Below are 27,650 nucleotides of genomic sequence, written 5' to 3'. Positions count from 1 at the left end.
CGGATCATATTGTCCAATCTTTAACAACAAATTAAACCAACCATTTCAATAGAAAAGCCACGCAATACATAGACCACTACCTTTTATATGAAATGAGATCAATAATATATAACATTTTACCAATTTTTCTTTTCCATAAGCTCCAAGATTTTTAATCTCAAGTGCATCCCTTTCAGAGATCAGAGCATCTGTCCATGCCTTAGCTCGCGGAGTAGTCCTCGACACTTTATGCTTCAGTATTTGTACCCGATCAAGATAATGAATCTGCAATACAATACAGTAATTAATTCAACTGTAGATAAACTTGACCACACTGTTAAAACATCATCGTAGACGCATTCATTTGAGCATAATCTAATCAATCCATCGCACTGAATTTGATAAAATGTGGAAATACAGACAGTAGTTATGAAGGCACGCAAAACTAATTGACTCTCTGGTGCACTGTGTAACAATTAGAGCATATTTTCGTCATGACTACAACTATCTAATCTTACCAGCAGAACGAAGATACAACCGCCAACGTATTGGTGCTGCTTTTCACTTTTCTTTTGCACCTCTAGCACCTTATTGCATAGTACGATCCTCACATACTCAGCCCAGTTCAATCTGGCTACCCTATCAACCAATTGCGTACAGTTCCAAACCTTTATTTTGTGCTCGGCTCTAGTGGTTGGAGCCAGTAGACATCCACAAGAAAATGCCATGAATAGTCTTAAGAATTCTTCCCCTGCATTCATGGCTACCAACTCATTTGGGAGCTCATTCCATTTGTATGTCCTACGACTTGGTCCAGTTCCCTCAACCTCGGTTGTATCGGTGTCTTCAACTGGAACGGGACCTTCGTTCGGGATCCCCAGGATTAAACTGATATCCTTTGACGTTAAAGGTAGCACACCATCTCCATGTACATTTAAACTGCTCAATGTCGGATTAAAGTTGTCAACAAGTCAGGTAGCTATGCCACTAGGAATCCAGTGACACTGTATGTCTAGCAGCCCTCCAAATCCTATGTCTCTAATCTGCTGCTTCTTAGTTTCATCGATTCGTGAAACTAAACTTGACATCTGCTTTGGCGAGCATCGGATAGTGTACTTCTGATTCTACACCATTTTTTAGATATATGCATTAGACTAATATAAGTTTCATTAAATGTTTGATGAATCATGCCGTGTATTTACCTTGATTTGAACCCGTGCTTTTCGCAATATCGGCTTTCCTAGACGTTTCATTTCTTTCTCATACTCTTCTTTCTCTTTCAAATATTCCTCCTTTCGCTTCCTCATTTCTTCCTCACTCAACTTATTATATGCTGCCCGGGCAATGTCATTGTACTGCATTGAATAAATAAAATCAAAAAACACGTTAGACTAAACACAAAATAATTGCTCGTTTCACTATTTTTCCCTTAGGCACCCCATCAGTTCAATGATTCTTCAGTTTATTTTGCTAGGACAGCATATCTCGGTCAGCTTAACACCCTTCGTCGAAACCGTGTATTGATACTCTTTCCTGTCCACATTCAAAACTCCAAAGTTATATGTGCTATTTAGTACCATTATTTTTCCCTCATATTCAATAATCTTACCTGAACTTCATCCATGGATTCAATGGTGGGACTGGTTCTGCGACCTCGCTTGTTCCCGCTGTAATCAGTTCTTCCTCCCCACCTAAACGATCATTCCTTTTACTGCTTCTTTTCCTTCCCATCCTGCCCCTGAACAGTCAACATTGTAATGCTGAATAATGATGCCAAGTCTAACCTGCCAAGACCTTACGCAAGCACTGGCCACTTACCTATTCGATGAAGTGGGTGCTGCACCGTGTTCTGTACCACCACTTGTTTCGGCGAGTTCTTCTCTGTCTGCTTCCTAAAGTGTGCTTCCTGCTCGCGTTCTTGCCATTGTAAACTAATGTTTTTAACAAACATATTGCACTTCAATTCCAAAATTTTTTTTCCAGCCACAGTCATAACATATCATGAAGTACTGCTAAACATAATATATGAGCATCAAATATTAGTCACGCTAGTTATAGTACAACCTGTAACATTTTTTCTCACACTCAGTAACTCATTCTTCACAGTTTGTTATTTATTCCAACTGCCACTAATCTACATAATTTGTTGTTCTACCTATCAATTGTACTTCATCCATCAATTTCTTCTTCTATTTATTATGCTACAGTACAATACCAATACAGTAGAATAAGGGGTCATCCAAATTTATAGTATCTTCATGAAATTCTATAGACCAGTTCTATTATTGTAAGTTTTGATCTATTACGTGTAACAACTATCAAAGATGATGTCCAACCACAACAATTATTGTACAAGTAATCTTCCTTTTCACAATTTGTTTGTCTCAATACCAAATTTTCTGGTTAATTATCCCTCATTTAGTCATTTCATAATCTATTCCCCTGCCTATCAAGTTCAATTCAATCACATTCTCCTTTATTTATCACCCTCTTTAACAATATGAATGAAGCAACAAACCCGTTAAACAATTTTACGTCATTGTTCATCCAATTTTACAGTGCACTTCTCCTAGTGTCACTATTAAATGACTGCGTGTAATGACTATCCAACATGATGTGCACCTACAATAACTAGTAAGATTCTTAACCATTATTCCATACTAACTATGCTAAACCTCATGATTTGTTATTCCGTCTGTCTCACATTGCCAACTTATAACCTACTCTCATACTCATTCACTTCCAACCTAGAAACTTGTCTCTCTTTATGCAAGTAAACCAATAACCTGTAACATCAATGTAAAAGAAAATATGAGAAGCACAACTGAGTACAAAACATTAAAACTCTGTTATTTCTCTGTACCTGTTAAACCACAACATGTAACAATTATCCAACACTGTGTTAATGCACACGCCCTAATACAATAAACTTACACCAATCAAGACACAAATACGACATCTCAATTTCAAAATAACATTTTCATTAGCAAGTATGAGACGCACAACTCAGTACAAAACATTTGAACTCTATTATTTCTATGTACCTATCCAACCACAACATGTAACAATTATCCAACACTGTGTTCGTGCACACGAACTAATACAATAAACTTACACCATTCAAGACCCAAATACGACATCTCAATTTCAAAATAACATTTTCATTAGCAAGTATGAGACGCACAACTCAGTACAAAACATTTGAACTCTATTATTTCTATGTACCTGTTCAACCACAACATGTAACAATTATCCAACACTGTGTTCGTGCACACGAACTAATACAATAAACTTACACCATTCAAGACCCAAAAACGCCATCCCAATTTCATGATAACATTTTTTCAATTATAATCTGCATCCATTTTTTCAATACTAACTATCGAACCCATGCACACATTTTCTCAAGCAGTTGTGCCGCACGATTTCCCCTTCTTTCCCACTCTCACTCTGTCATGCTCAAACACTAACTCATAATACTCCTATCATGCTGCACTTACTCATTACTATACACAAAATTGTGCTCACGTGATATCCCTCTAAGCGATCATCCTACTGTACGCCAACAACATCCACAAGTAAGGTCCTTCAACAAGCATGTCAAATCACACATGTTACTGCATCATCGTAGGCCTCAAAAAAATTTGAATACCTGACTGATTTTCGGTCGTTCACTACTCCCGCGCCTACGATCTTCCCGCTCTTCAACCTTGGGTTCACCTTTCTTCTTCTTATAATAAATCCGAATCACCAGAAATTTGTCCACCACTCCACCACTTCTTGCTTCTCCTTGCTATTTTTTCAGTATCCAATGTTGCACTTCCACAGCTTTTCGCAATGTCACGCCGGAGAGTGTTGCCAATCTCGTATTTTCCCCTCTTATTTCTCCCTTCGTGGCTTTTCGCATGCAACTGCTTCGTCTGGTTTGAGTGGGAGTCTAAGTGCGGCTTTTCATTTTCAACCTTTCGGTTTGGGCGGGACTTTGCTTACTAGTGGTCATAACGTTCCGTTTCTTGCCGTTACGGTCAGCAGAGCATAACCATTTTTTTTACTGTCTCACTTAATAAAACGACGTCGTTTTGGGCCAAACTGAAGCCTTTTGACGTGGTTTATTTCTGACCTTACCTTTCTTTCTGTGAGGAGACCGTTCAGGAGCGGTCGTCTGAGGACCGCTCCTGCCCCGTATCCCATCACTGAAGACCTATTTTCTTGTCGTGGGTGCTAAAGATGCTCTAAAAGATGCTACAAGTGAATGTGATGATACAAAGGGTATTTATAAATATTTTTGGATGAGAAAATATGCCCATAATGTGGTAATAAAGTTATTTTTCACTTTTCCAACTCATATTTAGCTGATTCCAACGGGATTTTATTAGAAAAAATGGTCCAAAATACAGTGTGAAATACATGCAAGTTGCAGCTTTATCTTAGGGATCCGCGAGGTGCACCTACAGGAATTAGTCACATGTTAAACACCAAAACATTCTTATTTAACTTGTTTTTTATCTTTTCTCTATAAACATAGATGAAAGATGGTTCAAAGAGTTAAAGGAATTAACGAAAACAATTTCTAGAGGATTGATCTTAAATGTCCATTGGTGAAAGTAAAGACATACATTTGGAAGTTATTCCTTGACAATTCATGGAAGTATAAGCATAATTGCCTTAACTAACTTCTAATCTTAACATAATAATTGATTCTAATTCCTAGGATCCTCTCATTTGATTTTTAAGAAATTCTAATCTAACTTGTTTTTACTTTTATTTACTTTCTTGCATGTTACCGCTTAGATAGTTGGTTTTACCACCTAATGACTAGTTTTATATTTGTTGCTTTTGCTATATGGCCGATTGTACCGCCTAACTAACTTCTAACTTTCATGGTTCGTTGTACCGCCTAAACTAACATCTTCCACGGTTGGTTTTACTGCCTAATTAATTTTCTTTGTTTTTACCTAAACTTTGATTGTCTAGATAATAAAACAAATGATTAAACTAAAGTGATTGCCAAATTCTAAGTTCTTGTGGGATCGATACCTATTATCCCTATACTCAATAAACAAATTATGCACTTGCGAAAACAGGGTAATAAGGTTTTAAAATTTATAATATAGTAAAATACCCTATCACATCAGTAGAAAGACATTTAAGCGTTTTAAAAACATTAAACTCCTGTTATCTTCACCTACCCTTAGTGTAAGCTTTCCTTCAAAACATCAATAATAGCCCTTCCGGAGATTTTTTTTTTTTGGCAAAACCCCGTACACGGGGGTGGGCAGCCAGCCCTGTTATTTTATTGATGAAAAAATATTAGGTACTGAAGGGGGGGCTTCTTCACCTAAAATAATATGCATGCTAATATCTTCTTCCATTTCAAGAACTGGAAAATTAGTAGGACAATAAAATTTGCTGATTTGAATGAGCATATCTTCTTCCACTCCCACTAAATATCTCGCCAATGTTCTGCAAGTTGTAGCACCACCATCGCAGGAGCAAGCTCGGTAAATCTTGATTTCCTAAAAATGATAAAGGCATCAAATTAATACTAGACCCAAAGTCACATGAGCACCTATCAACAAAAATATTTTCAAAAGAACATAGTGCTATAAAATTCCATGAATCTCTTAATTTTATAGGAAGACGATTTTGTAGCATGGCAATACATTCCTCGATCAGGGAAACTATAGCAAATTCCTCTAACTTTTGCTTATTAGACGCAGTTTCATTTAGGAATTTGGCATAAGTCGGCATATTTGCAAGGGCCTTGGCAAATGGGACATTCACTTGAAGCATTTTAAGCATCTCTATAAACTTTTAGTAATGACCCTTATCTGGCTTGTATTTCAACCTTTGAGGATATTGAATGGATGGCACATATGCTTTAATCTCGAGCGCCTTGACAGGGTGATCTTCCTTATAAACTTCCCTGTCTGACTTTTACATTTTACTCCTAGTTTCTTCACTTTTCTCCTCATTCTCAATTTCATCTTGCTTCATAGGTCTCTCTTTAGGTTTATATACGGGATCCTCGAACAGTTTCCTTAAACGATGTGTTACTACCGTAGTAGCTTCTTTTGAGTTCACTTCTGTGTTACTGGCAATCTCCCCTATTACCTTTCAATCAATGCTTTAGCCAATTGACCCACTTGCCTGTCATGGTTCTGGACAGATACATATGAGACTGAGCCAAATAGTTAGACTGGTCCATCCATTGATCTATCTTTTGCATGTATTTCAACATCATTGTCTCCTTAACATTTGGCTTCTTCTCTTGAATAGGCTAGGGAGGATACTATGGCCTCTACTATTGATTTTGGAACCTGGGCAGTCCCATTGGTCTTCCTTGCTTTTTCCATGAAAAATTAGGGTGCTTCCTTCACTCTGCATTGTAAGTGTTTGAGAAAGTGTCATTTCTTTGTTTTAACTTTTGCCCACCATATGCTCCAACAAAATTCACATGTTCCATCATGAAGGCAATGTATCAGTTATAGAAACTAGCAACACTATGCCTATACATATGACAATAAGAACATGGCTCTTGAGGTTGAGTGTCACAATTTAAGTGCTTCCGCATCTAACGACTCAATCCAACAATCGGTGAGTGCAAATCTTTTGTAGCACACACTTTGTGAACTCTCACTCTTTTGCTTAGGATGGCCTTTTGCTAATAGTTGCTAGATAACAACTAATAAAACCAACCAACTCCTCTGGGGTCTTATCCTCAATATAACCTCCAGCTGTAATATTCACCATATTTTGGATTTTCAGTGTCAATCCATCATGAAAAAATTATTGTAATGCTAGAGAATTTTGGTGGTGAGGACACTGGGTGAGAAATGACTTGAACTATTCCTAAACTTCATGAATCAGCTCGCTTTCCATTTGTAAGAATGTGCAGAATTTATTCCTCAAGTTGATTGTCACGCCTAAATTTGCCACATTAAAAACATAACACACCACGGAAATTCAAAAAGTAAACTTCCTAAATCCCGCAAGGCATCTTGCTTTTACTACAAGTAACATACAACAAGTTCCGTAAAATTTAAACTTCTCAAAATCGCATCGCGACTTTACAAATCAAAGCCTAAGAGGTAACCCAACAATAAAATTATTGTATCTCCAAACCCTAGTAATATAGTCTATTTTTGTGGCCTTAACTACTTATTACAAGAACTACTAACTAAATCGATTTTTGCAACTAAAGTTCTTCATTTTATCTATTGATCACTCGTTTCCATCTTCATCTCCTTCAACATATACTAGCTCATATTCATCAAGGTCATCAGCAAAAATGTTAGAAAAATGGGTTTAGCACAGAAATGCTCAGCAAGTAGCTCCGCCTATTCTTGTCCGTTCACATGTGTTGCATATAAATAAATTGTCAAAAAATATCTGCATAAGTTTCATAAGTTTCACAAATACACTTCATGGTACATTTAGAAATATCATTTATGCCATCAACTACTTGAACATACTTTCTTTCATTCACTTATGGAGCACACACTTATAATATTTCATGTGTAGATTTATATTGCTTAAATAGAGGATCATGTTTTCATCGATCTCCATTCACATAGCCTAATGTTTAATCCCAACTAGGAAGAGGTCTAACGAATCTGGTCTAGTGTTTAACCCCCACTAGACAAGGGTCTAATGGATATGTCCTAGTGATTAACCCCCACTAGACAAGGGTCTAATAGATATGTGTCCTAATCCTATCGAGTTTAGTCATGATCATAATTGAACAACTTGAATTATACAACATAGCATAAACATACTTGTACTTGCAAAATACTTCAACATACCACATGTAATCCGGATTTTCATATATAACAAAAATACCATTTTAATTCATGTAAATCGCATTTCCCAAAACACAAGAATAGGAAGAGTTACTTACCTCAACTTCACCAAAAATTACCTTTCTTGCGTTGTTTAACCTTAACCTAACAATCACAGTTAAACATAGTTTCATCAATTGCAAACCCGCCTAACACAACATAATCTATTATTGTAACCTAATAACCATGTCCTTGGCTTATTATGACTATTTAAGACTCAAATCCTAAATTTCTAGAACAACACTATTTTAGAAAACCCTACTCATCCCATCATAGAAAATTCTGATTTAACAACCAAAGACATTGTCACAAACTAGTTAAATTTTCAAAAACTTTCATAAACACCATATTTCGAAAATATAAGTTTACCCCCAAAAACTTGATGTGAACCTAAGACAAAAATCTGTCACAGGTTGGCTTTTCACCCAAATTTGGAAAATCATGTTTTTTTTTTATAACAACTTTTTATTTTTATTGATGAGAGAAAATTACAGAACATAAACTCGTGTTACATATGTCTTATTTTCCGAATTGACGGTAAACCTAATTTGTCAAGGCGAATTGCCCCACGAGCTTCCCTTGGGAACATAGTAAAGCTGTCATATACCTTGACCTTTTGATGTGGGTGAGAAACGCCCACATTAGACAACGTATCAGCAACTGTGTTAGCCTCTCGATAGCAGTGTGAAAAATGAACAGGCTCCTGCAGGAGCTTCCAAATCTGCTTGATCTCCCTTCGAATCTGCCACGGACATTGAGTGTGACGTTGAATGATCCTAACTAAGTGCAGCGAATCTGATTGCACACTTATATTTTCAAATCCCCTATGTTTACACGTTTGAAGACCTATAAGGAGGGCCCAAGCTTCTGCACGGAGAGATGTAGTTTCTCCAAAATAAGCCGAAAAGGCAATCAGTGGTAAACCAGTTGGATCCCGAAGAACTCCTCCACCTCCACCCACTCCTGGATTACCCTTAGAACATCCATCCGTATTAAGTATGAGCCATCCTGTCTCCTTTGTCTCCCATCGAACAAATTTGTATGCAACCGTACCGACAGACACGTTCGATCGATCATACAAATGACAAAAAGATTGGAATCGAAACACTTGTTTGAAGTGTATCCCCACGATGGACTGAATTTCCGAGAAAATGAGATAACAAATAATAGATGATCGCATCTGGACACCCTCAAACATTGCTTTATTCCTTGCCTTCCAAATCTGCCAGCAAACTATATTAGGTAGAATGCGGTCAATAAGCTGTCGTGTATCAGTATCATGTAACCGCAACCACCACCCTACTATGCAGGACCGCAGAGAAGACCCTGAACAGCTGAATCCACATAAACCTCCAAAATAGTTCCAAACTTCCGATGCTATTTGTCCATTGGCAAATAAATGCTCGATAGACTCTGCAGATGCCGAAGAACAACACAAGCACTTTGACGGTAAATGAAAACCAAGTTTACATAACCTATCTGGTAGCGGTAGTCTTCCTAGAAATAGTCGCAACATGAAGAATGAGACTTTCCAAGGAATTCGAGGATGCCAAGTCGAAGCAAAAACCATCGACTTGTTGCGGGCCTGCCTGATGGCTTCGAAAGCCGATTGTAGAGAGAATTTACTAGATGTGGTGGGCATCCAAATGACTTCAACTTCACTCCCTTCTTCCAGTGGTATGTGGTTCACAATGGAGGACATTTTCTCCTTTGGCATTGTAAGAGCTAAGGAATTCAAATCCCAGTGACCATTGATGACGAAATTGTGGAAAGTCAAATTTGGGATAACTTGTGCTTGTAGGAACAACGCACCACTTCCCAACCAGTTGTCGTACCAAAAGTGACACGACCCGTCCCATAACATTGAGAGCTCCACTTGTCGACTGACGTTGACCATCCTCCGCCAGATTGCCGAGTCCGTTGATTTGAGTTCTACCTGACAAGGATGAAGGCTTTTGCAATACTTTGCTTTCAAGAACATTGCCCACAACGATGATCCTGTTCGGAAATTCCATCAAAGCTTGCCTGAAAAAGCTTTGTATACGTCCCATAGTCTCCGAAATCCGACTCCTCCCTCGTCAACTGGATAACACAAATGAGACCATCGTATCCAATGGTACTTTGAGTCCGCGGGTGAGGACCCCCACAGGAAGGCTAAGCAGGTCTTTTCTATAGTTTTGAACAACTTACCCGGGAGCACTGCAGTCGACATCAGATGCATTGGCATTGATGCCAACACATGTTTGATTAGAACTATTTTGCCTCCAAAGGAAAGTAATCTTGATTTCCACGACAAAATCCTCCCTAGAATAGACTGACAAACTCCTCCATAGTATGATGATTTACATCTTCCAAAGTATAGTGGGAACCCTAAATAACGTATCGGAAATGAGTGCCAGGTAAACCTGGTGATACGTTCAATTTGCCTTCTTCTCGCCAGTGGCATCGATGGATGTACCAAGTAGCAGGTTTTTTGCACATTTATCAGCTGCCCCGAACACCTTTGATATGCCTCTAACACCTGCATAATAGCCTTCAGAGAAAAGGAAGAGCCATTTGCAAATATGAGAACATCATCCGCGAACGCCAAATGAGTTATAAAAGGACACCCATATGGAACTTTGAATCCCACGAAGCCCGACTGCATGATGAGATTGTTTAATCCTCTAGACAACATCTCGGCCCCGATAATGAATAATGCAGGTGATAATGGGTCACCCTGACGAAGCCCTCTCGAAGATTTAAAGAAACCGTAGGAGGAGCCATTTATAATGATTGAGAACCAGACATTAGAAAGCAATCGCCATACTAGGTCAATAAATATTTCCCCGAATCCAAACTTCCTCAGAACATTAATAATATGACCCCATGACACCCGGTCATACGCTTTGGACATGTCGAGTTTCATTAAAACATTCCCACCTCTATTCTTTTTTCCCATACTCGATACCACCTCTTGAGCTAGGAGAAAATTTTCCGTTATATTGCGGCCCTTCACAAAACCTGTCTGCTGGGGGGAAATAATTTTTGGCAATAAAACAGCCACCCTGTCAGCCAAAATTCGGGATAATAATTTATTGAAAAAATTACATAGACTGATGGGCCTAAAATGAGAAAATTCTTGAGGATTTGGCTTCTTTGGAATTAGAACAATTGAAGTAGAGGTGATGAAACGGGGCAAATCCGCCCCACAGAAAAAACTGAGTACTGCATTGTAGACATCTTGGCCGATCACCTCCCAAGCAAATGTAAAAAATTTTCCTGTGAAACCATCTGGACCAGCAGCACTTTCTCCATCCATTAACTTGACGACTTCGTACACTTCCTTGATCGTAGGCACTGCTTCCAGCCTCTTATTATCCTCTCTCAAAATCATCGGCGGAATTAGGTGTAGCATATCGGAAGATGACTCCAAAGAACCCGTGAAGAGATTATTGAAATATTCTGTTGCCTCAGTTGATATATCATCATCCGTGTCTACCCAAACGCCGTTGGACTTTTTTATACGGTGTATCATTCCTTGAACACGTCTCTGCCTTACTACCGCATGAAAGTACCTTGAATTTCTATCTCCATGACGAAGCCATTTAACCCTTGCCTTTTGCCTCCAAAATTGCTCTTCAATTGACATTGCATTCCGAAACTCTGCCTGTGCCTTATTGAGCTCAATCTGACACTCTTCTGAATAATCTTGATCCGCAACCTCCTCTGCTCTATGGACTGCCATTTCCGCATAACGAACAACATCAATAACATTCCCAAAGTGTTGCTTGTTCCATGTTTGAATAGCCCTTCTTGTGGCCAATAATTTGGAGTACAAAACGCCCAATGGAGATCCCCCTACATCTTGATTCCAAGCCTGGCGAATCACCTCCAGGAATTGTGGTTTTGTAGTCCAGACATTTAAGAAGCGGAATGGCTGAGGTTTATTATCCGATCGGGTCGCAAACATAATCTTCAATGGTGCATGATCCGAGGGATGTCTTGCCAAGTGAAGTACAGAGATTTTGTTAGAGAGATCCAAGAAAGATCCATTGATTAAAAATCTGTCCAACCTTTTTGAAATTCGAGCTCTACCCCGCCGACTATTAGACCATGTAAAACTAGCTCCTGAGAAGCCTACATCGAAGACCTCAGCCTCCTCCATGAAAGACATGAAATCCGCCCCCTCAGCTATAGGTGCCAATATTACGTTAAAATCACCCCCAATACACCAAGGAAGTAAACTAGGCTTATCATGTAATAATGAACACCATAAATCTTTGCGCTCCTCCACTGAACACTTTGCATGAACAAAGGACATGACAATTTTACTAGGAAGCAATGGACTTTGAATATCTAGAGAAATATGTTGATCCGAACTACCAACGATAGAGCAAACAAAAGGACTACTATAGAATATCCAAATATCACTTGAGCAATTAACAAACACATAATCAAAGAGTAGACGTAAGCGAATGGACTCAATTTTAGATACGTCTAGTTTTGGCTCACAAATGACAACAAATTGAGGGTGATGTATCTGAATTAATTTAATCAATCTTCTTAGATTAGGAAGTTTAGCTACCCCTCTAATATTCCAAAATAATCCATTAATCATGAGAAAGAACCTGGAATGAGTTTTTGGATGATATATTTGACCGTAACTGTCTGTCAGATGGAAAAGGAGCCCGCACACCCTTCTTCCGCATTTGTCGAAAATCACAATGAAGCTCCTCGGATTGATCAATATTTAGAGCGTGCATTGACGATTCCTACATCTTTTCTTGTGGGACCCCTATTCGTGGAGACAAATTTCCTGCAATATTAGTCAAGATAGGTAAATTTTCCCCATGTTGTGTGGAAGATACATCTTCTACCCCATGTAATTCAACATAGAGGTGCTGCAAATCTTTTTTGACGGCCAGCAATTCATTTCCATCGATATCATTGTTGTCGGATAGATTATGTTGTTCAATGCTTAAAGCATTAATTTCGGCCAGCTGCTCTTGTTCACTAGTCAAAGATTTCTCCTTAAGAGGCTGGGTCCCTTCACTTTGAAGACCAAGGTGCTCCTCCAGCTAGTTTTCCATTACCGCTTGTCCCCCATGCATTGCCGCATTGCCGCATTCTCCATGTATCCATTTACATTAGATGATTCAGGCTGGGTTTCTTCTTCAACTACAGTAGTGTGAACACCGAAGTCTTGTTGAACGTCCCCTTCCTCATCTTGCAAAACAGATCTAGAAGCCTTGTCCGGTGCACCTGGGAAATTTTTCCTTCCATCCAGCGTAGCAGTACTATGCTTTTCTGTGACGCCCCGAAAGAATAAGTGTGAGAACCCGAAAATTTTTATATATTTTCGAGACATTATTTTGTTTCCTTGTTTATAATTTTGTACCTTTCTTCAATATATTAATTTCTTATACATTTTTATAAGGGAATATAGTTTTCAAATCATTTTCTTGGTACAAGTTAGTCCACGTTAATTTTGAAGAGTATTATGAACGTGGGACCCGTTAGTGCGGTAAATGCAATATATTTTTGACAACTTGTTGGAGTTTTGTATTAAGTGATATTATTTTACAAGGTCCTAAAAGATAATTAGATGTTACCTATATGGATTAGTATGGGAGAGACAAAAAGATAAGTTTTAAACCAAAAGGTGATAAGTGTCACCATCCAATTCACCCTTGGACTTTTGACTAAGATATTTATACCTTCTTAAAGCTAATTTTGACCAAATTTTCTTCATTTTTTTACCTTGCTTGGCCGAAATTCTTGAGGGAGAAAAGAGAGGGAAATACTTCATCTTGCACTCCAATTTCTTGGTTCAATCTTGAGTTTTAACCGATAGTTTTGGAAACTACACCATACAAGTGCTTCTTAAGGAGGAACAAAGGGTTTGGTGGAGTTGTTTTGGAGAAAGAAAGACTAAGCTACCAACTTTCTTGTGGTTTTAAGGTATTTTGCCAAGAACTTCCTCTTTGCTTCAATTAATTGGTGATTAGTGGTTTTTAGTTGTTTTAGATGTTGTTTTGTGGAAGATTAGCACTTGAATGTATGAATTTCAGATTAGGATTTCTTGTTTTCCCAATTCTGCCCGGTGCTGTTACACCTAGTTAGAGGCCAAATTGGCCTTAGCACAAAATATGAAAGTTGTAGAGAATGATGTTTTATAGTGCCTGCAAAATTTCAGCTCAATCAGAGCAACGTAGCCTGTGCAAAGACCGAAATACCCCTGCTGCCCTGTTTTTACCCGAACTTGATAATTGCTTCTGTAATTGGCTAATTTGATTGGGAATACTTCTGATTTGGTTGTGGATGTCTTCTTAAGAAATGTAGCCTGAACTCTTAGCTTTCAGATGGCTTTGGAATCACCTGAATTGGATTTTTGTAGCTTGAATTATGGATGTTTAACCAGAATGTGGTTTGTTAACCTGTTTATACGGTTCTGGTTTAGTGTACTGAACTTTTGACCTAGTTACTCTGCAAACTGGACTGAGTAGCCTTCATCAAAGTTGTAGCCCTCTGTCTTAGCTTTGAAACAGTATAAGTTGTACCTCAATCCGATAAGCGTAGCTTTGGTTGTGCCCGTTACGCTAAGCGACGGCAAATATGTCTTTTGGTTTATAACTTAAACTTCTTTTCCGGACATTTTCCTAGTTTGATTCCATACTTGTATGACTTTGGGGCTTTATTGTGATTGAGTTGAGATGTGATTTGTAATGTTTTGTTGTCGCGCCCCACTTTTTGAAAAGTATGGAAGTAGTGTGTGAGATATGTATGTGAACGTGTGTGAAAGTGAAAATAGAAGGCCGTGGGATTGTGAAATGCGATGGTTTAGCCAAATAAGGTTCAAAAAGGGTTTTTTGGATGAAAAATGGAGTCGCCACTTGGTATAGAGTTAGGGTGTACCAAGTCACCCAAAAATGATTTTTGTTTTTTGAACGAAAAAATAAATAAACCCTTTTAAAGAACTTTTAAGTCTACGTAACCAAAGAAAGGGATCGGGGGTCACATTTGATAAGGAAGAAGGCAAAGGCAAAGCCTAAGACACTCCCTTACCCTAGCCAAAGCTAGTTGCGTGACTTAGCCCCCACTTTTCCTAATTCTTCTACCCAAAGTATGTATCACATGTTGGATATGACTAATGTATGCAAAAAGGAAAGAGAAATGCAATCCTAAATCTAAAATGTCTCTTATGAGACTTTTTGGTCCCAACCACATGAGTTGTGGTGGCTAATAAGGAAAGCCCTCATAGAGGTCATGGTTAATACAAATGAGGACTCAAGTATGAGTGTAAGTGTGCGAATGTAAGAAAAGTGCAAGTGTGCGAATGTAAGAAAAGTGCAAGTGTGCCAATTGAGAAAATAAAGGTGCTTGTGTGCAAATGGATGAAAATATGATGGTAGATACATATAAGTGCGATTGGATGCTTTGTGAGGTAGGAAATAAATGATAAAAGAAGAAAAATGTGTAAAAATGGCATGTGGATTGAGAAAAATATAAGTAGTGAGAGAAATGTGGATAAAAAAGTGAAGAATCGATATGATGAAAGTGAGTGTATGAACCTAGAAGAATGCATCAAGTCGGGTACGGGAAGGACTCCTAACTTCACGACTTTGATTTTCCCTTGGATTAGAAGGAAGAACTAGCGTGCTAAGGCCATTTTTGTAGCCACACTCGCTCGTTTCCCTTATCGAAAGGGGACTCTCAAGCAAATGTACCCTATAACTAGCATGAGATGCAAAAACCTAAAATGAAGGGAAAAGGTTGGAGGGGCATGCCAAATGATAGAAAACTAAGAAAAATGCATGAAATGTAGTGAAACATGCAAGAATGTACTATCGAGAGGAGACGGTCTATTGGATCTAGCATTGGACTAGCCCGTTCTAAGAATTCCTACTAGCGTTGGACTAGTAGAAACGGACAATGAGCCACAACTAGCGTTGGACTAGTGTGGTGACGTACATTCATCCATCATATTCATCCATGGTTATAGAAAGCAAGTAGACATGCCAATCACCTATAAACACGTAGCACATAACACTTAGCATGCTCGACTAAATGCAAGAGGCTAATAAAGCAAATTAACACGTAGCAACAAAAGCAAGCAATCAATCTAATGAACTTATTACATTTGCTAACTAGAACAAAAAGGGGAAAGGGAAAAATGGACCAAAATACTCTCCAAGCCCTATCTATTACAAGCCAAGAGGTGTACACATACCCCATAAAACATAACTTAGTAAAATCAAAAGTAAATGAAATAAATGAAGGGAATTAAGGAAAGGCAAGGAAAGCCAAGTAGACATGCAATTCTCACTTAGCACGTTGGATCACATAGGAGAGACAAAAAAGGATAAAAGAAGCTATACCTCCCCCGTTTGTGATGTTAGTAAAGTGAACAAGACTTAACTTGGGCTAGAGTCACCAAAGAAAGAGATAACTTGGGCTAAAACCATCAAAACAAGGGATTAACGCATCACTTTAATTAACAAAATCTCAAGGAAAAGAATAAATATAAAATTGAATAATTAAACAAAGCATTCAAAGAAGTTAAACAACCCCTATTCATCCATTTAAACAAACAAGGATCCATTTAAAGAATTAAAGAAGATTCAAAGGATCAATTTATTATTACTATAAAATAAAATAAAATTAAGGACCTAAGGTGAGACCCCCAATCAAATGATAAAAATCACATAAAAACAAATAAAAACCAATTTGCTAGGATTAAACAATAAAGAATCCAAATTATAGTCATGAATCTCTTAAAAGCTAATGAAACCTCAAAATCTCATCCCAAAAAACTCATGCATGTTCTTTTCAATAATCCCATGAAAGCAAACCAAGGGAAAATAACATGTTAAAGGGGTCAAATTGATTGATTTTCCCAATTATTTGGGCCACAGGGGAACGAAGGGAAACATGTGAGGTTGAAATGCAAATTTTGAAAGATCTTCGTGCATGCAAGCCAAAGAGACGTTATTTCCATGAAGGTTCTGCAATTCCTCCTTCTACAACCATTATACGCACTTTTTATGCAGCTTAGATGCATTCATGCTGAACACCACAAGAGAGTTCTAATTGGTTCGCTAGCTGAACACAGAATGCAAAAACTTGGGACAAGAGAGAGAAACAATAAAACAAGGCTGCTGAACTTAACATGCAACTAAATTACATCAACATTTGCAGCAAAATTCTGATACTTTGAGATTCCAGCAATTATATGCGATGAGTTTTGGTACCAAACTCAAACCAAAAGCAAACTCTCATCAACCCAAATCCCCTAGAAAACCCTCAACACCCTTTTGACGAACGCCATGGTCACTGACAATCCAAGCGAATGAAAACATGAGGGAATTGCAGGGTAAAGAAAACCGCAGTCGGTTTCTGATGAATTAATGGGGGAATCATCAAGAACAAAAGAAATTATTCAACCCTTCACTCAAGCCATCAAATCTTCAAACCGTTTCCAAATTTTCAGGTAAACGTAAGCCATACAACTGAGTTCTTGAAACAATAGATATCATCGAAGGAATAACTAACGGATAATCATCCATTTCAGTTTCATGGAGGGAAAAGAAAGCGTGAAAGTTGATGGTTCTTAAAATCTGCTGCAACTTCGCCATATTCTCAAGGTTTTAAAGCCCAAATGCCAGAGACTTATATACCCAAATTACAGACAAAAAATCCATCCCAATTTCATGCAATGAATTCTGACAAGATAAATTGCAAAACAAACGGGCAGATTGCAGGCTTCGGAAAAAGAAAAAATAGCAAGAAAACTGACAAAAAAAACAAGGCCCAGGAACGCGAAAACAAATGAAAGTGAAATGAGTTGGAACATTGTTTTGGGGTGATACCTGATGAAAACTTTTCCAAAAACAGAACAGGAAACGCCGTAAAAAAGGAACCGCTGGAATCGTTTCGCTGCGGCGTCGAACCTTCACCAGTACGTGGAACCAAGCAGCGGTTTTGGGGGACAAATTCGAAGACTTTATCAATGTTTTCTGCAAATGATTTCTAAACGAAAACTTCTCCCCTTACTTCCTAGTTGGTGCAGAACTTGAAAATTTCTTGAAAGGAGCAAAGATCAAAGAGATATTACAGATCAAAGATGGCTGTTTTTCAGCCTTTGTTGCGCAAAATTCTGCAGCTTTTCCTTTATTTCCTTTCTCTTCCTTTTGCAGCCTAGATTGACCCTCAGCCCTTAAGCTTTCTCTCAGATATCCTATCCTCACTCAATCTGCTAGAAACCATTCTTGCTTCCTCTAGCCGTCTCTTCCTTTTCCTTGTTGGTTCTTTCCCGAAACCCTCGCGTTTCTTGCCTTTTCCTCCCTTTTGCTGTTTTTCCTCTCGACTTTTCGTTCCTTTACTCCAGACCTTGGCTGCACTCCTCCTCCTCTCACTCCAACCACCACACCAGATCCTCTATTTCCTCCACCTCCTAAATTCTGTTTGTTCCTCAACCGTAGCTCTCTCTCTTTCGTAGTCCTCTGCTGTTTTCTTTTTTTTTTCCGTCGTTATCCCTTGCCTCCCAGATCCTCCTTGCTCTCCCCGTTGTTCTTTTTCCCTCAGCTCCCAGCCGTCTGTCAAAAACCCTCAGCTGTCATCAGCCGTAAGCCTCCCCTATCCTTTCTGCTTAGCCGTCTCCTCTCTATTACCAATTCTAGCTGTCACTTTCTCCAAAAACTCCCCCTTCTGCCGCTGTTTTCTTTTTCTTTTATATGGGGGAACTCTATCCTCTAAACCCTCACCTCAAAGGTGAGGATGCAGGGTTGATTCCCACCACAATCCTCAGCCATCGATCCCTTGAGAAAAATTACCCATGAAAATGATATCAGTTCTCGTCGCTGCATGCGCGGTTTTTTTTTTAAGTTAATTAAATAGCAGTACAAAATGATAATTTAAACTTAGATAAAATGTACAAAACTAGTAACGAAAGATAAAACAAAAACTAAGATTTTTCTTGTACTTGATTAATGATTTTTCCCTTTTTTTTCCGATTAAAAAACAATAAAAAGAAATAAACTTATTTTCATGAATAATTTTCTCTTTTTAACAAATTTTATGCTAAAAAAAGTCTTACAATAAAATAAACAACTAAAAGGGTAAAAATGAATGCAAAACTAAAAAAACTAAAATAATAGATAATAGATAATGACAATCTAAAAAATACTGAAATGCTATACAAATGTTAAAAGTTTAATAACTAAAATTATGGAATTAAAATAATAGATAACAATTGTTATTAAAAAAAATAAAAATAAAATTAGGATAAAAAAATTTTAAAAAAAATTTGGTGTTTACAGTCTTGTAGGATGGAAAATAAGGAATTTAAGGGGAAGTGCTGTCCAATCTTTGAGAACGTTTAATCGTTGTGAGTTTGGGTTAATTCTTGGTAGAATGAAGAGCTTGGACTTAATCGAGGAAAACTGTATATGATGGATGGTTCCTGAGCCGTGGAGGTGAGTGACCCTAAACTGTTTCCAAAGTTACTTTTGAACTGTTTCTTGCATTATTTACTCGACTGCATATCATGCGTGCTTGCATGTGAGTTCATGACATGTTTTTGGCTTCAAGGAGTTCTGGGGAAGTCTTGTGATTAACACCAACGTCTCCACCTCTGTTTATTGTTCAATTGGAGCAAATGGCTCCCTCTCTCACTGTTTACTGTTACTGGATATATTTGAGCGTTGCGTGTTTAAGTGCAATGAGTTCACTGGCTCACGAGAGCGATAAACGTTCATTTGATCCTTGATTCATGACATCATCGAAGTGCATTATCTTGAAATATATTTGATTACTGATTTTCTGGTTACTCACTGAGCTTAGCTCACCCCAAAACCATTTTATTCCCCTCCACAGGGCTCAAGGCGAAAGGAAGGACTTGTAGTACTTATTCGTGCGACTGGATGGTCTATATTTTGTACACTTTAGATTTGGAATTCCTCTTGTATAATAGTTGGGATCAAGGATCAGAGTGGCGCAGCGGAAGCGTGGATGCTTCGCTTATGATATGTAAATGTTGGATAATTTGATGTATATTTGAGATTATATTGCAATTTAGTTGAGGTTTGTAGTGAACGACTGAGTTCCGGCGAGAGTTGGGCAGGCAGTCCGCCGAACCCTCTGGTTCGCCTAAGGAGGAGGTGGGGCCGTCACATTTTCATGAGAAGAAACCACAGTATCTGTTGTTTCATTCACATTACCAGCTGAGTTATTAACAGGTTGAAGAATAATAACCTGATTTCCAGCTAACTGTGAGTCCTGCTGCATCTTCATGGGCTGTTGCCAAGACCCAACCTTATCCAAATTCTTTTTGCACTCCACATGAGAATGTCCTAAACGCGAGCAAATAGAACAATATGGAGGGATGTTTTCTGGCACAATACGTTGCCAGAAACCAGATTCCCCTTCGACAGCAATCCAAACTCTCGGCACTACAAGCTTCGCTACATCTATCTCCACACACACCCTGGCCACACTAGGACGAGTCCCAGCAGCTGTTGCCGAATCTAGGAACAATGGTCTTCCTACTAGAGATAGAATGGAAAACAAAGAGTGTTTATCAAAATAATGAATAGGCAGAGACGGAAGGGTTACCCAAACCGGTACTTGAATAGGAGGTTGTTTGTGAAGAAAATATTAAAGTATATTTCTTCGGGTTTGATTTAAAACCTTATTTTGTTTTAAAAGACTAGAAACCCTAATATTTTAGTCAAAAACCCTAGTTTACTTGTGACTAACCGGTTCTCTTAAATCTCTCACATTTTGATTGAAACCCTAAATTTAATCATTGAAATTGGAAAATTCCTCACGTTTTCTTAAAAATTTCCTTTTATTTGAAAATTATTATTTATTAAAGCCCTACTACCCAATCGTTCAACAATAAGTGCAGATGAACTTGGAAAATAGGGTTTTACACTTCGGTTTCAAGATTTGAGCAAAATTAGGGTTTTCGCGATTTCCGCCGGATAAATTTTCGGTACTGGCCAGGGATCAATTTGGGGATTAAAAGTGACTTTTAAGTGAAAAATAATGTGTGAGTAGTAGCAATGATATAAGGATAGTGAATGGGAAGAAAAAAAAACCTAGTACGTGAGTTTTTAAGAAAAACGGCGCGAACCGGCGGGTCCCGCGCACTACCGATTGAACGCACCGCTTGACCACCATTTTTCTTACCAAACAAGCTTATTGAATTTTGCACAAAATATCTTCCTAATTTGCAGCTGGTTTGACCGAAATTATAAGGCTAGAAATGTAAGGGAAGAAAGAGAAAAATTTGTGGACAAGATTAGTCCAAGTGTTGGCCAAAAATTGTGGACACAATTAGCCTTAATCTTCTTACTTCCTTATAAGACAAGTTAAGCTCCATTTCCTTCATTTTTCTGCTCCATAACCGAAATAAGAGAGAGAGGGAAAGACCAAGAGAAAAACTTCTTCATTTCTTCTTGATTTCTAGCTACAAAGTGAGAAAACTAAGGAAATAAACCGATTAAACTCACCTTTGAGTGTTTAGTTAGTGATTTGTGGTGAAATTTTGGAAAGAGAAAGCTTGGGCTACTCTTTGTGTCCTCTATTCAAGGTAAGAGAGCTTATCTCTCTAAGTTTTTCTTTCAATTTTGTTAAATTAAGTTTAGTAGTTGATTATAGTGGTGGAATCATGGATGATTAGCATGTTTTAGAGGTTTTTCCCCAATTTATTTGATGAACTAGGGCTTATGGAAATTCTACCCAAATTGTTGTAAGATGCTTATATGTTGCAATTGAGGTTTCATAAGGTGTTGTGGTAGTGATTAGATCAAGAAATTTAGGAAAGTTCCACTAAAAACTAAAGATTTCAGATTTCTGGAAATTCTTGCTTACATTCTGTCCGAATTTGTATCTGTGTGTTAGAGGCTGATTTGGCCTTAGGTCAAAGAAGAAAAGTTGTAGAGAATGACATTTTATAGGTGCCTACAAAATTTCAGCTCAATCAGAGCAACGTAGGATGTGAAAAGTCCAAAATACCCTTACTGTTTTAAATATTTCCCAGCAGTCCGTTTCATCAGTTAAGTCCAGTTTATCACGTTTTTTGACTGGGAGTCGTACTGATTTAGCTCTGGGCCAAAACATGAAAGTTGTAGTGTTCTGAAGTAGCTTTAAAATGCCTCAAAGAACACCTGAATTGGACTTTTGTACACTGAGTTATGACCATTACAGTGTTCTGCGTTTAAACAGCCGACGAATTGGTTTCTGGTTTAGTAATTCGAGAATTTGACTGAGTTACATTAGGAACTGGACTAAGTGACCTTCATGAATGTTGTATCTCTGTGTCTTAGCTTCGAAACGGCGTAGGTTTCGTTTTAATCCGATAAGCGTAACCTCGGATATGTTATTTCCGCATTTGTACGTCAAATCTGTTTTGAACTAAATTGCATTTCTGCACTTGTACTTAATACGATTCTTGTTATTATGATATTGTGAGCCTATGGAACGGCTCTTGACATGAATTGCTGATATGTATAATGTTGGGTTGTGTTTGAGGAAAACAATGAAGCCTAAAAGGCTGGAAAATTAGGTAAACACAAAGGGCATGCTGCCCGAATTTTTACTCGAGGACTAGAAAACTATATTAGCGACTTGAGTGAAGGTTAAGTACTTATTACTTGAACTAGCGAGAACCTTGACCACTATGTTTCTTGAGTGTTATACGTTAGGACTTGGACAAACTTGTACCCTTGAGAAATGAAATAATGATTGCTCAAAGTATGTTTTCCTTGTACTTTCAACTCGCAAGACAATTTCAAGTATAAATATTACAAAGTTTTACTGTTTAAAAAGGCGAGCAAGTGTTTCACGACTACTGTCCAAGTGAATTTCAATTTCTTGATTCTTATTGAACGAAACGTCTAAGTTTCGAACTCTAGTCATGTTTCAAAGTTCTCAAATTGAGTTTTATCGCAGATTTGGACTCCGAACTCGGAGTATAACCTGAAAGTGACCAGTAAAGGCACTATATCTTGTGGTGAGTGCTTTCAAATACTGAATTACACTAGATACTTGAACTGGATACGTGACCAATATGAGTACTTGTTATATACGTGAATAGGGCAAGAGTGTACTTTATCGCACTTGCCCTTACGTGATATACTTGTTCATTGATTGCAATTGACTTGATATACTTGATGTGCGCACTTCCTGGAATTCCAGAAACCCTGTGGCGAGTTACTCTAGTCGAGCCGGCAAGGGCTTGGTCGATTGGGTAACGAACCCTGGGTCTCTTGTTTTGTCGAGTGGAGTGATACCTCCTCGGCTAATCGGTATACTCGAGTATTACCACCCATGTTTATTGAGGATTTTGGGCCCAGTAGGGGGTGTGAATGGTGGACGGAGAGTCGTGTAAGTGGTGCTCTACTGGATTGGTTCCTTTACTTGAAAGTTGACGGAGTGTCAACTACTACGTGATCAAGCTCCTGATGATGAATGGAAGTTGGCTCCTGAGGGCCATCCGTATCCTTATGCTTTGGATTGATTATTGCTTATTGGATTATTGTTGATTTTGAAAAACTTTTACACTCGCTCATTTTGAGATTTCTACTTGACGTGTTATTGCTCACATTTATGAACTCTTCATGCTCCTTACTTTGCTATATCGAAAACTTGTACTTATAAATATTGGTCAATTTGCTATTTGGAACCTCACTGGGCTTTTAGCTCATACCACGTTATTTGTTTTCCTTACAGGGGTACGAGCGAGGCGTGAGATATGTAAAGACTAGCGTAGTCTAGTTGTTTGACTTTTAACTTTTGACTTGTACTCGCGCTATTCCTCGAATGGAACATTTTGTATTTGGATTATATATGTTTTGAACTAGTTTAAGTATATCGAGATTTTGTACCCTGATCTCTATCAATGTAAATTATAAGCTTGAATTGTGGATGTTATTTATGGTCCATGGATGTGTGTACGTGATTTGAGTGAGTGAGTTCTGGTGAGAGCTGGACAGGCGGTCCGCCAAACCCTTTGGTACGCCTCAGGGGGAGGTGGGGTCGTCACAGTACTAGAGATGACTCTCTTTGCACATGAAATTCCCTGGTCCATCAAAACACATGCATTGGATAGTTACCCAATTGCCAAATTCCTCTAGTCCAAATTCGGTTGAAATCTACTTCATCGGAGCACTTAATAAGAACATGCCTATAATCCAATAATCCAATGGAAACTTGGTCTTTGAGGTTTAAAGAAGCAAAAAACTTTTGAGTATCTTCCAAGGAAGGTCGTCCGTGAGAAAATTTGCCAACCAAGGTCCATCTAAATGGCATTGCAAGTCTGTCCGCATCTACTTTGGAAAAAACAACCGCAGCTTCACCCTTGTAAACTGAAGCCTGTCGAAACCGGCTGTGAAAAGAGCTGGGAAAAGGATTTTTTTGTTGTAGGAGAAAGTTTTTGCCCCTCAGCCGACGGCTGAAGGGCTGCCATGAACGCTTACGTACACTGGTGCAGGTTTCTGGTCCTTATGGCCGAGAGAAAAGTGTAGAAGATTGCGGTTAAGTTTTCGGGTTACTTGCTAAAGTATCTGTCATGATACTGCTCTGGAAAATCATGTTTATTCATACACAAACTGTTGCATTTAAACATTTTACCACATAAACTACTTAGACCCTAGTTTAAACAAAACAAGTTTTACGAAAAACAAAAGTCCCTATGGAGACTTATGACACTTCAAACACTACCACCTAACCAGCCTGCAGAACGATTTCCAGATTTGCTAAAACATTCTCAGCTTTTAAAGAAATGACCTATGAACACCTAGAGAAATCTTCAAAATTTCCAGAACTACATTTGACTTATAGTACTTTAAATTCACGATTCTATCTGAGAAAGTTTACTTCAAAAGTCATGGATTTTCAACACAAGTTTTAACAATTTAAACCTGATCAGGTTTTTGACAAATCAGACGAACAAGATTTCTTGACTCAAGAACCAACCTTTTAACATCTATAGAACCTGAAAACCTTCATAATCTAACACATCAACACATTTGAAATAATACCACATAAGTTTCTTGGAAAAACAAATTATTCAAATTCATTTTGTCGACAAAAATTTGTCAAACATCACAACCTGTCCAACTAAACTAGATTCAGAACAAAATATCAAAACTGTTTTATACTTTGAATTTCACCTTGAAGTTTTATAATCATGTCATAGACATATAACTCCATATTTTTGCTAAATTTCATGCAAATCAGACCACCCCACTGCTCCCAGTAAATTCCAGAAATTTAATTCAGCACGAAGTGAAACCCAAACTAGTTATAAACAAAAATTCAAAACTCGATTTACGAACAAATTTTCCTTTGAAATTTTGTACATATATTGTTAACACATAGAACTACCAAACTGCTAATTTTCATACAAAAAAAAAATAAAGTTAGAGATAGAAACTATTTTTAGAAATTTTACATAGCAATCTATCAGATTTCTGATTTCTATAGATTATATGTATTAGACAACTTATCTAAACATGATCTTTATACAAGGAGATCAGAATTTAATATACGCAACCCTCTAAAATTTTATTAAAAGAACTAGTGCTGTACCTCAAATGCAGAAATCTTCTCCTCTCTCTTCAGCATTCCTCTATCCCTCTTCTTGCAACCACCAAACTTATTCTTTTCTCTCCTTTATATGTTTTGAGCTGTCTTAAAGAATATGCAGCTATCGACCCTCTACTCAGAGACATTTATAGGCATCATCCAATACGTAATTTACACTGTAGTCGAACTGCAACTCCTACTTAAATCATGATACTTCTATCCTTTTTTTCTAGTGTATCTAGAAATCTCCCTTAAGCTACGTTCATCAAAGAAAAAAAAAATCTTCTTTTCTTCCAGTTACAAACCATGACAACCTCCTAAGTTAGAACTTCTTTGCTTAGCTGACCTTCCTTCATATCATCAAAATTTATCTTTTATCTCTTGAATTTGTAACTTACTTATCAAATAAAATTAGACTCTTACTGAACTATTATACTTGAAATTTCTTAGGCTATAGAAAATAATATGTTTTTATATTGTTATATTATCTTTTTGCTACATTATCCATTAAAAGAAAATACACATATATTACACTAGAATTTCCACAATAATTAAAAAAATATGGGGTATTATATTCTCTCCCTTACAAAAAGTTTCGTTATCGAACCTCACATACCTTAATTGAATAAATGTATGTAATTCTTCCTTACTTCATCTTCAAGCTCTCATTTGGCTTCTCTCTCATCATGATTAGACCACTGCACTTTAACGAATGAGGTTGTCTTATTTCTCAACACTTATTCTCTACGGTCAACAACTTTTGAGGGAAACTTTTTATAAGTCAAGTCCGGTTCCACTACTATTTCTGATTGGATCTCCAATACATGTCTTGAATTAGCTACATACTTCCGTAACTACAAGACATGAAACATTATGTACTCTTAACAGTGCAAGAGGCAGCGCCAACCTATAAGCTAAGTCACCAACCCTATCCAATATTTCATATGGCCCAAGCAATCGAGGATTTAGCTTCCCATTTTTATGAAATCTCATCACCCCTTTAGCAAGTGATACTTGAAAATATACCTTATTTCTCTTCTCAAATTCCAAAGGCCATCTCTTTGAAACAGCCCAACCCTTGTTACGATCCTATGCAATCCTGAGTCTTTGCTGAATAGCCTTGATCTTCTCAACCGTTTGTTCTACAAACTCTAGACCAATAACAGATCTTTCACCAACTTTATTCCAATATAATGGTGACCTACCCTTCCTTCCATATAAGGCCTCAAAATGAGCCATTCCTATACGACTATGATAACTATTATTATAGGAAAACTCCATAAGTTTAATCATTTTGTCCCAACTTTCTAGAAAATCCTAACATGTCTTCCAAAGTTTGTATAATAAGTTCAGATTGCCCATCCGATTGTAGATGAAATGCAGTACTCAATTGTAAATCGGTACCCATTTCTTGTTGATATGTAATCTAAAATTCAAATGTAAACCTTGGATCACAAACCGATATTATACTAACTAGCACTCCATGAAGTCATACAATATTATAAATATACATCTCCGTTAACTTCTCCATAGATGCCGTATTCTTTATTGGTACAAAATGCGCCAATTTTGTCAGTCTATCTACTACAACCTATATAGTATCATTCTCAAGTCTAGTCTTGGATAATCCTACTATGAAATCCATAGTAATGTGTTGTCATTTCCACTATAGTATCTCTAAATGTTTCAACAAATCAGATAAACGTTGATGTTCAACTTTCACTTGTTGACATACTATGCACTTAGCCACAAACTCTGTAATATCTATCTTCGATCTTTCCATTAAAAGTTTCTTTTAAGGTCCTTGTACATTTTATTTCCCTCACGGTGAATGGAATACTTACTATTATGCATCTCCTTCATTATTTTGTTTCTCAACTCTTCGCCTCTAGGCACACAAAGTCTTCCCCTCATCCTTAGGCTTCCATCATTATGGACATGGAAATTCAAAGGTAACTTGTTTCATAACTTAACAAGTTCATCATCGTCCTTTTGAGCATCTCTAATCCGATCTGCCAACATAGGTTGCAGTATCAAGGCAAACAAAAATCTGTTGTTGACTCCACCATTTGCAAACTCAACTCATCATATTGCTTCCTTACGATAGACACTGTGTCAGCCATAGTTTTTCTACTTAACATATTAGCCATCCTATTAGCCCTACCCGGATGACAGTTTATCATGATGTCATAATCCTTGATCAGCTCTAATCATCGTCTCTATCTCATGTTCAATTTCTTTTGATTGAACAAATAC

At 37.7% G+C, this 27,650-nt stretch overlaps 1 long non-coding RNA gene across 1 annotated transcript; it reads left to right on the top strand.

Annotated features, from left to right (window-relative positions):
- Positions 1-21,173: 21,173 nt before the first annotated feature.
- LOC140016685 (uncharacterized) lies at positions 21,174-23,730 on the top strand. Its single transcript, XR_011822884.1, has 3 exons — positions 21,174-21,396; positions 22,758-22,818; positions 23,538-23,730. It is a non-coding gene; the product is annotated as an uncharacterized lncRNA (long non-coding RNA).
- The last annotated feature ends 3,920 nt before the right edge of the window (positions 23,731-27,650 follow it).

The sequence above is a fragment of the Coffea arabica genome, chromosome 11c (genome assembly GCF_036785885.1).
Source record: "Coffea arabica cultivar ET-39 chromosome 11c, Coffea Arabica ET-39 HiFi, whole genome shotgun sequence".
NCBI lineage: Eukaryota > Viridiplantae > Streptophyta > Magnoliopsida > Gentianales > Rubiaceae > Coffea > Coffea arabica.
This window is presented reverse-complemented; position numbering and strand designations above follow the sequence as displayed.